Here is a 14671-nt window from a genome sequence, read left to right on the forward strand (position 1 = left end):
TAGTTTTTAGGTGAAGACATTTCATTTCCCAGCATAGGCCTCAAGACGCTCCAAATATCCACTTGCAGATTCAACAAAAAGAGTGTTTCAAAACTGCGCTTTGAAAAGGAATGTTCAAGTCTGTGAGTTGAATGCACTCAGCAGAAAGAAGTTTCTGAGAGCGCTTCTATCTAGTTTTCATCTGCATGTAGTTCCTTTTCCACTAGATGCCGCAATCGCACCAAATATCCACTTGCAGTTTCCACAAAACGAGTACTGCAGAACTGCTCCATGAAAAGGAATGTTCAACTCTGTGAGTTCAATCCCACATGACATAGCAGTTTCTGAAATGCTTCTGTCTAGTTTGTATATGAAGATATTTCCTTTTCCATCATAAGCCTCAAAGAGCTCCAAATATCCACTTACTGAGACTACAAAAACTGTGTTTCAAAACTGGTCTCTCAAAAGGAAGGTTCAACTCTGTGAGTTGAATGCACTTATCACAAAGCAGTTTCTGAGAATGCTTCCGTCCAGCTTTTATGCAATGATATTTCCTTTTGCAGCATAGGCCTCAAAGCGCTCCAAATATCCACTTGCAGATTCTTCAAAAAGAGTGTTTCCAAACTGCTCTATCAAAAGGAAGGTTCAACTCTGTGTGTTGAATGCACAAAGCACAGGGATCTTTCTGAGAATGGTTTTGTCTAGTTTCTACGTGAAGATATTTCCTTTTCCAGCATAGGCCTCAAAGCACTCCATCCATCCACTTGAAGATTCTACTAAAAGTGTGTTTCAAAACTGCCCTATGAAAAGAACTGTTCGACTCTGTGAGTTGAATGCACATATCGTGAAGAAGTTTCTGAGAATGCTTCAGTCTAGTTTTTTGGTGAAGGTAATTCATTTCCCAGCATAGGCGACAAAGCGCTCCAAATATCCACTTGCAGATTCTACAAAAAGAGTGTTTCAAAACTGCTCTATCAAAAGGCAGGTTGAAATCTGTGAGTTGAATGCACAAAGCACAGGGAACTTTCTGAGAATGCTTTTGTCTAGTTTGTAGGTGAAGATATTTCCTTGTCCAGCATAGGCCTCAAAGCACTCCATCCATCCACTTGAAGATTCTCCTAAAAGAGTGTTTCAAAACTTCTCTATCGAAAGAAAGGTTCAACTCTGTGAGTTGAATGCAGACGTTACAAAGAAGTTTCTGAGAATGCTTCTGTCCAGTCTTTATGTGAAGGTATTTCCTTTTCCAGCATAGGCCTCAAAGCGCTCCATATATCCACTTGCAGACTCTACAAAAAGAGTGTTTCCAAACTGCTCTCTCAAAAGGAAGGTTCAACTCTGTGAGTTGGATGCGTGCATCGCGAAGAAGTTTCTGAGAATTCTTCTGTCTACTTCTTAGGTGAAGACATTTCATTTCCCAGCATAGGCCTCAAGACGCTCCAAATATCCACTTGCAGATTCAACAAGAAGGGTGTTTCAAAACTGCGCTTTGAAAAGGAAGGTTCAAGTCTGTGAGTTGAATGCACTCAGCAGAAAGAAGTTTCTGAGAGCGCTTCTATCTAGTTTTCATCTGCATGTAGTTCCTTTTCCACTAGATGCCGCAATCGCACCAAATATCCACTTGCAGTTTCCACAAAAAGAGTGTTGCAGAACTGCTCCATGAAAAGGAATGTTCAACTCTGTGAGTTCAATCCCCACATGACATAGCAGTTTCTGAAATGCTTCTGTCTAGTTTGTATATGAAGATTTTTCCTTTTCCAGCATAAGCCGCAAAGAGCTCCAAATATCCACTTGCTGAGTCTACAAAAACTGTGTTTCAAAACTGGTCTCTCAAAAGAAAGGTTCAACTCTGTGAGTTGAATGCACTTAACACAAAGCAGTTTCTGAGAATGCTTCCGTCCAGCTTTTATGCAATGATATTTCCTTTTGCAGCATAGGCCTCAAAGCGCTCCAAATATCCACTTGCAGATTCTACAAAAAGAGTGTTTCCAAACTGCTCTCTCAAAAGGAAGGTTCAACTCTGTGTGTTGAATGCACAAAGCACAGGGATCTTTCTGAGAATGGTTTTGTCTAGTTTCTACGTGAAGATATTTCCTTTTCCAGCATAGGCCTCAAAGCACTCCATCCATCCACTAGAAGATTCTACTAAAAGTGTGTTTCAAAACTGCCCTATGAAAAGAACTGTTCGACTCTGTGAGTTGAATGCACATATCGTGAAGAAGTTTCTGAGAATGCTTCGGTCTAGTTTTTAGGTGAAGGTAATTCATTTCCCAGCATAGGCGACAAAGCGCTCCAAATATCCACTTGCAGATTCTAAAAAAAGTGTGTTTCAAAACTGCTCTATCAAAAGGCAGGTTGAACTCTGTGAGTTGAATGCACAAAGCACAGGGAACTTTCTGAGAATGCTTTTGTCTAGTTTGTAGGTGAAGATATTTCCTTGTCCAGCATAGGCCTCAAAGCACTCCATCCATCCACTTGAAGATTCTCCTAAAAGAGTGTTTCAAAACTTCTCTATCGAAAGAAAGGTTCAACTCTGTGAGTTGAATGCAGACGTTACAAAGAAGTTTCTGAGAATGCTTCTGTCCAGTCTTTATGTGAAGGTATTTCCTTTTCCAGCATAGGCCTCAAAGCGCTCCATATATCCACTTGCAGACTCTACAAAAAGAGTGTTTCCAAACTGCTCTCTCAAAAGGAAGGTTCAACTCTGTGAGTTGAATGCGTGCATCGCGAAGAAGTTTCTGAGAATGCTTCTGTCTAGTTTTTAGGTGAAACTGTTTCATTTCCCAGCATAGGCCTCAAGGCGCTCCAAATATCCACTTGCAGATACAACAAAAAGAGTGTTTCAAAACTGCGCTTTGAAAAGGAAGGTTCAAGTCTGTCAGTTGAATGCACTCAGCAGAAAGAAGTTTCTGAGAGCGCTTCTATCTAGTTTTCATCTGCATGTAGTTGCTTTTCCACTAGATGCCGCAATCGCACCAAATATCCACTTTCAGTTGCCACAAAAAGAATGTTGCAGAACTGCTCCATGAAAAGGAATGTTCAACTCTGTGAGTTCAATCCCCACATGACATAGCAGTTTCTGAAATGCTTCTGTCTAGTTTGTATATGAAGATTTTTCCTTTTCCAGCATAAGCCTCAAAGAGCTCCAAATATCCACTTGCTGAGTCTACAAAAACTGTGTTTCAAAACTGGTCTCTCCAAAGGAAGGTTCAACTCTGTGAGTTGAATGCACTTATCACAAAGCAGTTTCTGAGAATGCTTCCGTCCAGCTTTTATGCAATGATATTTCCTTTTGCAGCATAGGCCTCAAAGCGCTCCAAATATCCACTTGCAGATTCTTCAAAAAGAGTGTTTCCAAACTGCTCTATCAAAAGGAAGGTTCAACTCTGTGTGTTGAATGCACAAAGCACAGGGATCTTTCTGAGAATGGTTTTGTCTAGTTTAGTTTCTACGTGAAGATATTTCCTTTTCCAGTATAGGCCTCAAAGCACTCCATCCATCCACTTGAAGATTCTACTAAAAGTGTGTTTCAAAACTGCTCTATGAAAAGAACTGTTCGACTCTGTGAGTTGAGTGCACATATCGTGAAGAAGTTTCTGAGAATGCTTCAGTCTAGTTTTTTGGTGAAGGTAATTCATTTCCCAGCATAGGCGTCAAAGCGCCCCAAATATCCACTTGCAGATTCTACAAAAAGAGTGTTTCAAAACTGCTCTATCAAAAGGCAGGTTGAACTCTGTGAGTTGAATGCACAAAGCACAGGGAACTTTCTGAGAATGCTTCTGTCCAGTCTTTATGTGAAGGTATTTCCTTTTCCAGTATAGGCCTCAAAGCGCTCCATATATCCACTTGCAGATTCTACAAAAAGAGTGTTTCCAAACTGCTCTCTCAAAAGGAAAGTTCAACTCTGTGAGTTGAATGCGTGCATCGCGAAGAAGTTTCTGAGAATGCTTCTGTCTAGTTTTTAGGTGAAGACATTTCATTTCCCAGCATAGGCCTCAAGACGCTCCAAATATCCACTTGCAGATTCAACAAAAAGAGTGTTTCAAAACTGCGCTTTGAAAAGGAATGTTCAAGTCTGTGAGTTGAATGCACTCAGCAGAAAGAAGTTTCTGAGAGCGCTTCTATCTAGTTTTCATCTGCATGTAGTTCCTTTTCCACTAGATGCCGCAATCGCACCAAATATCCACTTGCAGTTTCCACAAAAAGAGTACTGCAGAACTGCTCCATGAAAAGGAATGTTCAACTCTGTGAGTTCAATCCCACATGACATAGCAGTTTCTGAAATGCTTCTGTCTAGTTTGTATATGAAGATATTTCCTTTTCCAGCATAAGCCTCAAAGAGCTCCAAATATCCACTTACTGAGACTACAAAAACTGTGTTTCAAAACTGGTCTCTCAAAAGGAAGGTTCAACTCTGTGAGTTGAATGCACTTATCACAAAGCAGTTTCTGAGAATGCTTCCGTCCAGCTTTTATGCAATGATATTTCCTTTTGCAGCATAGGCCTCAAATCGCTCCAAATATCCACTTGCAGATTCTTCAAAAAGAGTGTTTCCAAACTGCTCTATCAAAAGGAAGGTTCAACTCTGTGTGTTGAATGCACAAAGCACAGGGATCTTTCTGAGAATGGTTTTGTCTAGTTTAGTTTCTACGTGAAGATATTTCCTTTTCCAGCATAGGCCTCAAAGCACTCCATCCATCCACTTGAAGATTCTCCTAAAAGAGTGTTTCAAAACTTCTCTATCGAAAGAAAGGTTCAACTCTGTGAGTTGAATGCAGACGTTACAAAGAAGTTTCTGAGAATGCTTCTGTCCAGTCTTTATGTGAAGGTATTTCCTTTTCCAGCATAGGCCTCAAAGCGCTCCATATATCCACTTGCAGACTCTACAAAAAGAGTGTTTCCAAACTGCTCTCTCAAAAGGAAGGTTCAACTCTGTGAGTTGGATGCGTGCATCGCGAAGAAGTTTCTGAGAATTCTTCTGTCTACTTCTTAGGTGAAGACATTTCATTTCCCAGCATAGGCCTCAAGACGCTCCAAATATCCACTTGCAGATTCAACAAGAAGGGTGTTTCAAAACTGCGCTTTGAAAAGGAAGGTTCAAGTCTGTGAGTTGAATGCACTCAGCAGAAAGAAGTTTCTGAGAGCGCTTCTATCTAGTTTTCATCTGCATGTAGTTCCTTTTCCACTAGATGCCGCAATCGCACCAAATATCCACTTGCAGTTTCCACAAAAAGAGTGTTGCAGAACTGCTCCATGAAAAGGAATGTTCAACTCTGTGAGTTCAATCCCCACATGACATAGCAGTTTCTGAAATGCTTCTGTCTAGTTTGTATATGAAGATTTTTCCTTTTCCAGCATAAGCCTCAAAGAGCTCCAAATATCCACTTGCTGAGTCTACAAAAACTGTGTTTCAAAACTGGTCTCTCAAAAGGAAGGTTCAACTCTGTGAGTTGAATGCACTTATCACAAAGCAGTTTCTGAGAATGCTTCCGTCCAGCTTTTATGCAATGATATTTCCTTTTGCAGCATAGGCCTCAAAGCGCTCCAAATATCGACTTGCAGATTCTACAAAAAGAGTGTTTCCAAACTGCTCTCTCAAAAGGAAGGTTCAACTCTGTGTGTTGAATGCACAAAGCACAGGGATCTTTCTGAGAATGGTTTTGTCTAGTTTCTACGTGAAGATATTTCCTTTTCCAGCATAGGCCTCAAAGCACTCCATCCATCCACTAGAAGATTCTACTAAAAGTGTGTTTCAAAACTGCCCTATGAAAAGAACTGTTCGACTCTGTGAGTTGAATGCACATATCGTGAAGAAGTTTCTGAGAATGCTTCAGTCTAGTTTTTAGGTGAAGGTAATTCATTTCCCAGCATAGGCGACAAAGCGCTCCAAATATCCACTTGCAGATTCTACAAAAAGAGTGTTTCAAAACTGCTCTATCAAAAGGCAGGTTGAACTCTGTGAGTTGAATGCACAAAGCACAGGGAACTTTCTGAGAATGCTTTTGTCTAGTTTGTAGGTGAAGATATTTCCTTGTCCAGCATAGGCCTCAAAGCACTCCATCCATCCACTTGAAGATTCTCCTAAAAGAGTGTTTCAAAACTTCTCTATCGAAAGAAAGGTTCAACTCTGTGAGTTGAATGCAGACGTTACAAAGAAGTTTCTGAGAATGCTTCTGTCCAGTCTTTATGTGAAGGTATTTCCTTTTCCAGCATAGGCCTCAAAGCGCTCCATATATCCACTTGCAGACTCTACAAAAAGAGTGTTTCCAAACTGCTCTCTCAAAAGGAAGGTTCAACTCTGTGAGTTGAATGCGTGCATCGCGAAGAAGTTTCTGAGAATGCTTCTGTCTAGTTTTTAGGTGAAGATATTTCATTTCCCAGCATAGGCCTCAAGGCGCTCCAAATATCCACTTGCAGATACAACAAAAAGAGTGTTTCAAAACTGCGCTTTGAAAAGGAAGGTTCAAGTCTGTCAGTTGAATGCACTCAGCAGAAAGAAGTTTCTGAGAGCGCTTCTATCTAGTTTTCATCTGCATGTAGTTGCTTTTCCACTAGATGCCGCAATCGCACCAAATATCCACTTGCAGTTTCCACAAAAAGAATGTTGCAGAACTGCTCCATGAAAAGGAATGTTCAACTCTGTGAGTTCAATCCCCACATGACATAGCAGTTTCTGAAATGCTTCTGTCTAGTTTGTATATGAAGATTTTTCCTTTTCCAGCATAAGCCTCAAAGAGCTCCAAATATCCACTTGCTGAGTCTACAAAAACTGTGTTTCAAAACTGGTCTCTCCAAAGGAAGGTTCAACTCTGTGAGTTGAATGCACTTATCACAAAGCAGTTTCTGAGAATGCTTCCGTCCAGCTTTTATGCAATGATATTTCCTTTTGCAGCATAGGCCTCAAAGCGCTCCAAATATCCACTTGCAGATTCTTCAAAAAGAGTGTTTCAAAACTGCTCTATCGAAAGGCAGGTTGACCTCTGTGTGTTGAATGTACAAAGCACAGGGAACTTTCTGAGAATGGTTTTGTCTAGTTTCTACGTGAAGATATTTCCTTTTCCAGCATAGGCCTCAAAGCGCTCAATCCATCCACTTGAAGAGTCTCCTAAAAGAGTGTTTCAAAACTGCTCTATGAAAAGAACCGTTCGACTCTGTGAGTTGTATGCACATATCGTGAAGAAGTTTCTGAGAATGTTTCAGTCTAGTTTTTAGGTGAAGGTAATTCTTTTCCCAGCATAGGCGTCAAAGCGCTCCAAATATCCACTTGCAGATTCTACAAAAAGAGTGTTTCAAAACTGCTCTGTCAAAAGGCAGGTTGAACTCTGTGAGTTGAATGCACAAAGCACAGGGAACTTTCTGAGAATGCTTTTGTCTAGTTTCTAGGTGAAGATATTTCCTTGTCCAGCATAGGCCTCAAAGCACTTCATCCATCCACTTGAAGATTCTCCTAAAAGAGTGTTTCAAAACTTCTCTATCGAAAGAAAGGTTCAACTCTGTGAGTTGAATGCAGACATTACAAAGAAGTTTCTGAGAATGCTTCTGTCCAGTCTTTATGTGAAGGTATTTCCTTTTCCAGCATAGGCCTCAAAGCGCTCCATATATCCACTTGCAGACTCTACAAAAAGAGTGTTTCCAAACTGCTCTCTCAAAAGGAAGGTTCAACTCTGTGAGTTGGATGCGTGCATCGCGAAGAAGTTTCTGAGAATTCTTCTGTCTACTTCTTAGGTGAAGACATTTCATTTCCCAGCATAGGCCTCAAGACGCTCCAAATATCCACTTGCAGATTCAACAAGAAGGGTGTTTCAAAACTGCGCTTTGAAAAAGAAGGTTCAAGTCTGTGAGTTGAATGCACTCAGCAGAAAGAAGTTTCTGAGAGCGCTTCTATCTAGTTTTCATCTGCATGTAGTTCCTTTTCCACTAGATGCCGCAATCGCACCAAATATCCACTTGCAGTTTCCACAAAAAGAGTGTTGCAGAACTGCTCCATGAAAAGGAATGTTCAACTCTGTGAGTTCAATCCCCACATGACATAGCAGTTTCTGAAATGCTTCTGTCTAGTTTGTATATGAAGATTTTTCCTTTTCCAGCATAAGCCTCAAAGAGCTCCAAATATCCACTTGCTGAGTCTACAAAAACTGTGTTTCAAAACTGGTCTCTCAAAAGGAAGGTTCAACTCTGTGAGTTGAATGCACTTATCACAAAGCAGTTTCTGAGAATGCTTCCGTCCAGCTTTTATGCAATGATATTTCCTTTTGCAGCATAGGCCTCAAAGCGCTCCAAATATCGACTTGCAGATTCTACAAAAAGAGTGTTTCCAAACTGCTCTCTCAAAAGGAAGGTTCAACTCTGTGTGTTGAATGCACAAAGCACAGGGATCTTTCTGAGAATGGTTTTGTCTTGTTTCTACGTGAAGATATTTCCTTTTCCAGCATAGGCCTCAAAGCACTCCATCCATCCACTTGAAGATTCTACTAAAAGTATGTTTCAAAACTGCCCTACGAAAAGAACTGTTCGACTCTGTGAGTTGAATGCACATATCGTGAAGAAGTTTCTGAGAATGCTTCAGTCTAGTTTTTAGGTGAAGGTAATTCATTTCCCAGCATAGGCGACAAAGCGCTCCAAATATCCACTTGCAGATTCTACAAAAAGAGTGTTTCAAAACTGCTCTATCAAAAGGCAGGTTGAACTCTGTGAGTTGAATGCACAAAGCACAGGGAACTTTCTGAGAATGCTTTTGTCTAGTTTGTAGGTGAAGATATTTCCTTGTCCAGCATAGGCCTCAAAGCACTCCATCCATCCACTTGAAGATTCTCCTAAAAGAGTGTTTCAAAACTTCTCTATCGAAAGAAAGGTTCAACTCTGTGAGTTGAATGCAGACGTTACAAAGAAGTTTCTGAGAATGCTTCTGTCCAGTCTTTATGTGAAGGTATTTCCTTTTCCAGCATAGGCCTCAAAGCGCTCCATATATCCACTTGCAGACTCTACAAAAAGAGTGTTTCCAAACTGCTCTCTCAAAAGGAAGGTTCAACTCTGTGAGTTGAATGCGTGCATCGCGAAGAAGTTTCTGAGAATGCTTCTGTCTAGTTTTTAGGTGAAGATATTTCATTTCCCAGCATAGGCCTCAAGGCGCTCCAAATATCCACTTGCAGATACAACAAAAAGAGTGTTTCAAAACTGCGCTTTGAAAAGGAAGGTTCAAGTCTGTCAGTTGAATGCACTCAGCAGAAAGAAGTTCCTGAGAGCGCTTCTATCTAGTTTTCATCTGCATGTAGTTGCTTTTCCACTAGATGCCGCAATCGCACCAAATATCCACTTGCAGTTTCCACAAAAAGAATGTTGCAGAACTGCTCCATGAAAAGGAATGTTCAACTCTGTGAGTTCAATTCCCACATGACATAGCAGTTTCTGAAATGCTTCTGTCTAGTTTGTATATGAAGATTTTTCCTTTTCCAGCATAAGCCTCAAAGAGCTCCAAATATCCACTTGCTGAGTCTACAAAAACTGTGTTTCAAAACTGGTCTCTCAAAAGGAAGGTTCAACTCTGTGAGTTGAATGCACTTATCACAAAGCAGTTTCTGAGAATGCTTCCGTCCAGCTTTTATGCAATGTAATTCCTTTTGCAGCATAGGCCTCAAAGCGCTCCAAATATCCACTTGCAGATTCTTCAAAAAGAGTGTTTCAAAACTGCTCTATCGAAAGGCAGGTTGACCTCTGTGTGTTGAATGCACAAAGCACAGGGAACTTTCTGAGAATGGTTTTATCTAGTTTCTACGTGAAGATATTTCCTTTTCCAGCATAGGCCTCAAAGCGCTCAATCCATCCACTTGAAGAGTCTCCTAAAAGAGTGTTTCAAAACTGCTCTATGAAAAGAACCGTTCGACTCTGTGAGTTGTATGCACATATCGTGAAGAAGTTTCTGAGAATGCTTCAGTCTAGTTTTTAGGTGAAGGTAATTCTTTTCCCAGCATAGGCGTCAAAGCCCTCCAAATATCCACTTGCAGATTCTACAAAAAGAGTGTTTCAAAACTGCTCTGTCAAAAGGCAGGTTGAACTCTGTGAGTTGAATGCACAAAGCACAGGGAACTTTCTGAGAATGCTTTTGTCTAGTTTCTAGGTGAAGATATTTCCTTTTCCAGCATAGGCCTCAAAGCACTTCATCCATCCACTTGAAGATTCTCCTAAAAGAGTGTTTCAAAACTTCTCTATCGAAAGAAAGGTTCAACTCTGTGAGTTGAATGCAGACATTACAAAGAAGTTTCTGAGAATGCTTCTGTCCAGTCTTTATGTGAAGGTATTTCCTTTTCCAGCATAGGCCTCAAAGCGCTCCATATATCCACTTGCAGATTCTACAAAAAGAGTGTTTCCAAACTGCTCTCTCAAAAGGAAGGTTCAACTCTGTGAGTTGAATGCGTGCATCGCGAAGAAGTTTCTGAGAATGCTTCTGTCTAGTTTTTAGGTGAAGACATTTCATTTCCCAGCATAGGCCTCAAGACGCTCCAAATATCCACTTGCAGATTCAACAAAAAGAGTGTTTCAAAACTGCGCTTTGAAAAGGAATGTTCAAGTCTGTGAGTTGAATGCACTCAGCAGAAAGAAGTTTCTGAGAGCGCTTCGATCTAGTTTTCATCTGCATGTAGTTCCTTTTCCACTAGATGCCGCAATCGCACCAAATATCCACTTGCAGTTTCCACAAAAAGAGTACTGCAGAACTGCTCCATGAAAAGGAATGTTCAACTCTGTGAGTTCAATCCCACATGACATAGCAGTTTCTGAAATGCTTCTGTCTAGTTTGTATATGAAGATATTTCCTTTTCCAGCATAAGCCTCAAAGAGCTCCAAATATCTACTTACTGAGACTACAAAAACTGTGTTTCAAAACTGGTCTCTCAAAAGGAAGGTTCAACTCTGTGAGTTGAATGCACTTATCACAAAGCAGTTTCTGAGAATGCTTCCGTCCAGCTTTTATGCAATGATATTTCCTTTTGCAGCATAGGCCTCAAAGCGCTCCAAATATCCACTTGCAGATTCTTCAAAAAGAGTGTTTCCAAACTGCTCTATGAAAAGGAAGGTTCAACTCTGTCTGTTGAATGCACAAAGCACAGGGATCTTTCTGAGAATGGTTTTGTCTAGTTTAGTTTCTACGTGAAGATATTTCCTTTTCCAGCGTAGGCCTCAAAGCACTCCATCCATCCACTTGAAGATTCTCCTAAAAGAGTGTTTCAAAACTTCTCTATCGAAAGAAAGGTTCAACTCTGTGAGTTGAATGCAGACGTTACAAAGAAGTTTCTGAGAATGCTTCTGTCCCGTCTTTATGTGAAGGTATTTCCTTTTCCAGCATAGGCCTCAAAGCGCTCCATATATCCACTTGCAGACTCTACAAAAAGAGTGTTTCCAAACTGCTCTCTCAAAAGGAAGGTTCAACTCTGTGAGTTGGATGCGTGCATCGCGAAGAAGTTTCTGAGAATTCTTCTGTCTACTTCTTAGGTGAAGACATTTCATTTCCCAGCATAGGCCTCAAGACGCTCCAAATATCCACTTGCAGATTCAACAAGAAGGGTGTTTCAAAACTGCGCTTTGAAAAGGAAGGTTCAAGTCTGTGAGTTGAATGCACTCAGCAGAAAGAAGTTTCTGAGAGCGCTTCTATCTAGTTTTCATCTGCATGTAGTTCCTTTTCCACTAGATGCCGCAATCGCACCAAATATCCACTTGCAGTTTCCACAAAAAGAGTGTTGCAGAACTGCTCCATGAAAAGGAATGTTCAACTCTGTGAGTTCAATCCCCACATGACATAGCAGTTTCTGAAATGCTTCTGTCTAGTTTGTATATGAAGATTTTTCCTTTTCCAGCATAAGCCTCAAAGAGCTCCAAATATCCACTTGCTGAGTCTACAAAAACTGTGTTTCAAAACTGGTCTCTCAAAAGGAAGGTTCAACTCTGTGAGTTGAATGCACTTATCACAAAGCAGTTTCTGAGAATGCTTCCGTCCAGCTTTTATGCAATGATATTTCCTTTTGCAGCATAGGCCTCAAAGCGCTCCAAATATCGACTTGCAGATTCTACAAAAAGAGTGTTTCCAAACTGCTCTCTCAAAAGGAAGGTTCAACTCTGTGTGTTGAATGCACAAAGCACAGGGATCTTTCTGAGAATGGTTTTGTCTTGTTTCTACGTGAAGATATTTCCTTTTCCAGCATAGGCCTCAAAGCACTCCATCCATCCACTTGAAGATTCTACTAAAAGTATGTTTCAAAACTGCCCTACGAAAAGAACTGTTCGACTCTGTGAGTTGAATGCACATATCGTGAAGAAGTTTCTGAGAATGCTTCAGTCTAGTTTTTAGGTGAAGGTAATTCATTTCCCAGCATAGGCGACAAAGCGCTCCAAATATCCACTTGCAGATTCTACAAAAAGAGTGTTTCAAAACTGCTCTATCAAAAGGCAGGTTGAACTCTGTGAGTTGAATGCACAAAGCACAGGGAACTTTCTGAGAATGCTTTTGTCTAGTTTGTAGGTGAAGATATTTCCTTGTCCAGCATAGGCCTCAAAGCACTCCATCCATCCACTTGAAGATTCTCCTAAAAGAGTGTTTCAAAACTTCTCTATCGAAAGAAAGGTTCAACTCTGTGAGTTGAATGCAGACGTTACAAAGAAGTTTCTGAGAATGCTTCTGTCCAGTCTTTATGTGAAGGTATTTCCTTTTCCAGCATAGGCCTCAAAGCGCTCCATATATCCACTTGCAGACTCTACAAAAAGAGTGTTTCCAAACTGCTCTCTCAAAAGGAAGGTTCAACTCTGTGAGTTGAATGCGTGCATCGCGAAGAAGTTTCTGAGAATGCTTCTGTCTAGTTTTTAGGTGAAGATATTTCATTTCCCAGCATAGGCCTCAAGGCGCTCCAAATATCCACTTGCAGATACAACAAAAAGAGTGTTTCAAAACTGCGCTTTGAAAAGGAAGGTTCAAGTCTGTCAGTTGAATGCACTCAGCAGAAAGAAGTTCCTGAGAGCGCTTCTATCTAGTTTTCATCTGCATGTAGTTGCTTTTCCACTAGATGCCGCAATCGCACCAAATATCCACTTGCAGTTTCCACAAAAAGAATGTTGCAGAACTGCTCCATGAAAAGGAATGTTCAACTCTGTGAGTTCAATTCCCACATGACATAGCAGTTTCTGAAATGCTTCTGTCTAGTTTGTATATGAAGATTTTTCCTTTTCCAGCATAAGCCTCAAAGAGCTCCAAATATCCACTTGCTGAGTCTACAAAAACTGTGTTTCAAAACTGGTCTCTCAAAAGGAAGGTTCAACTCTGTGAGTTGAATGCACTTATCACAAAGCAGTTTCTGAGAATGCTTCCGTCCAGCTTTTATGCAATGTAATTCCTTTTGCAGCATAGGCCTCAAAGCGCTCCAAATATCCACTTGCAGATTCTTCAAAAAGAGTGTTTCAAAACTGCTCTATCGAAAGGCAGGTTGACCTCTGTGTGTTGAATGCACAAAGCACAGGGAACTTTCTGAGAATGGTTTTATCTAGTTTCTACGTGAAGATATTTCCTTTTCCAGCATAGGCCTCAAAGCGCTCAATCCATCCACTTGAAGAGTCTCCTAAAAGAGTGTTTCAAAACTGCTCTATGAAAAGAACCGTTCGACTCTGTGAGTTGTATGCACATATCGTGAAGAAGTTTCTGAGAATGCTTCAGTCTAGTTTTTAGGTGAAGGTAATTCTTTTCCCAGCATAGGCGTCAAAGCCCTCCAAATATCCACTTGCAGATTCTACAAAAAGAGTGTTTCAAAACTGCTCTGTCAAAAGGCAGGTTGAACTCTGTGAGTTGAATGCACAAAGCACAGGGAACTTTCTGAGAATGCTTTTGTCTAGTTTCTAGGTGAAGATATTTCCTTTTCCAGCATAGGCCTCAAAGCACTTCATCCATCCACTTGAAGATTCTCCTAAAAGAGTGTTTCAAAACTTCTCTATCGAAAGAAAGGTTCAACTCTGTGAGTTGAATGCAGACATTACAAAGAAGTTTCTGAGAATGCTTCTGTCCAGTCTTTATGTGAAGGTATTTCCTTTTCCAGCATAGGCCTCAAAGCGCTCCATATATCCACTTGCAGATTCTACAAAAAGAGTGTTTCCAAACTGCTCTCTCAAAAGGAAGGTTCAACTCTGTGAGTTGAATGCGTGCATCGCGAAGAAGTTTCTGAGAATGCTTCTGTCTAGTTTTTAGGTGAAGACATTTCATTTCCCAGCATAGGCCTCAAGACGCTCCAAATATCCACTTGCAGATTCAACAAAAAGAGTGTTTCAAAACTGCGCTTTGAAAAGGAATGTTCAAGTCTGTGAGTTGAATGCACTCAGCAGAAAGAAGTTTCTGAGAGCGCTTCGATCTAGTTTTCATCTGCATGTAGTTCCTTTTCCACTAGATGCCGCAATCGCACCAAATATCCACTTGCAGTTTCCACAAAAAGAGTACTGCAGAACTGCTCCATGAAAAGGAATGTTCAACTCTGTGAGTTCAATCCCACATGACATAGCAGTTTCTGAAATGCTTCTGTCTAGTTTGTATATGAAGATATTTCCTTTTCCAGCATAAGCCTCAAAGAGCTCCAAATATCTACTTACTGAGACTACAAAAACTGTGTTTCAAAACTGGTCTCTCAAAAGGAAGGTTCAACTCTGTGAGTTGAATGCACTTATCACAAAGCAG

This window comes from Pongo abelii, chromosome X (genome assembly GCF_028885655.2).
Source record: "Pongo abelii isolate AG06213 chromosome X, NHGRI_mPonAbe1-v2.0_pri, whole genome shotgun sequence".
Classification (NCBI taxonomy): Eukaryota; Metazoa; Chordata; class Mammalia; order Primates; family Hominidae; genus Pongo; species Pongo abelii.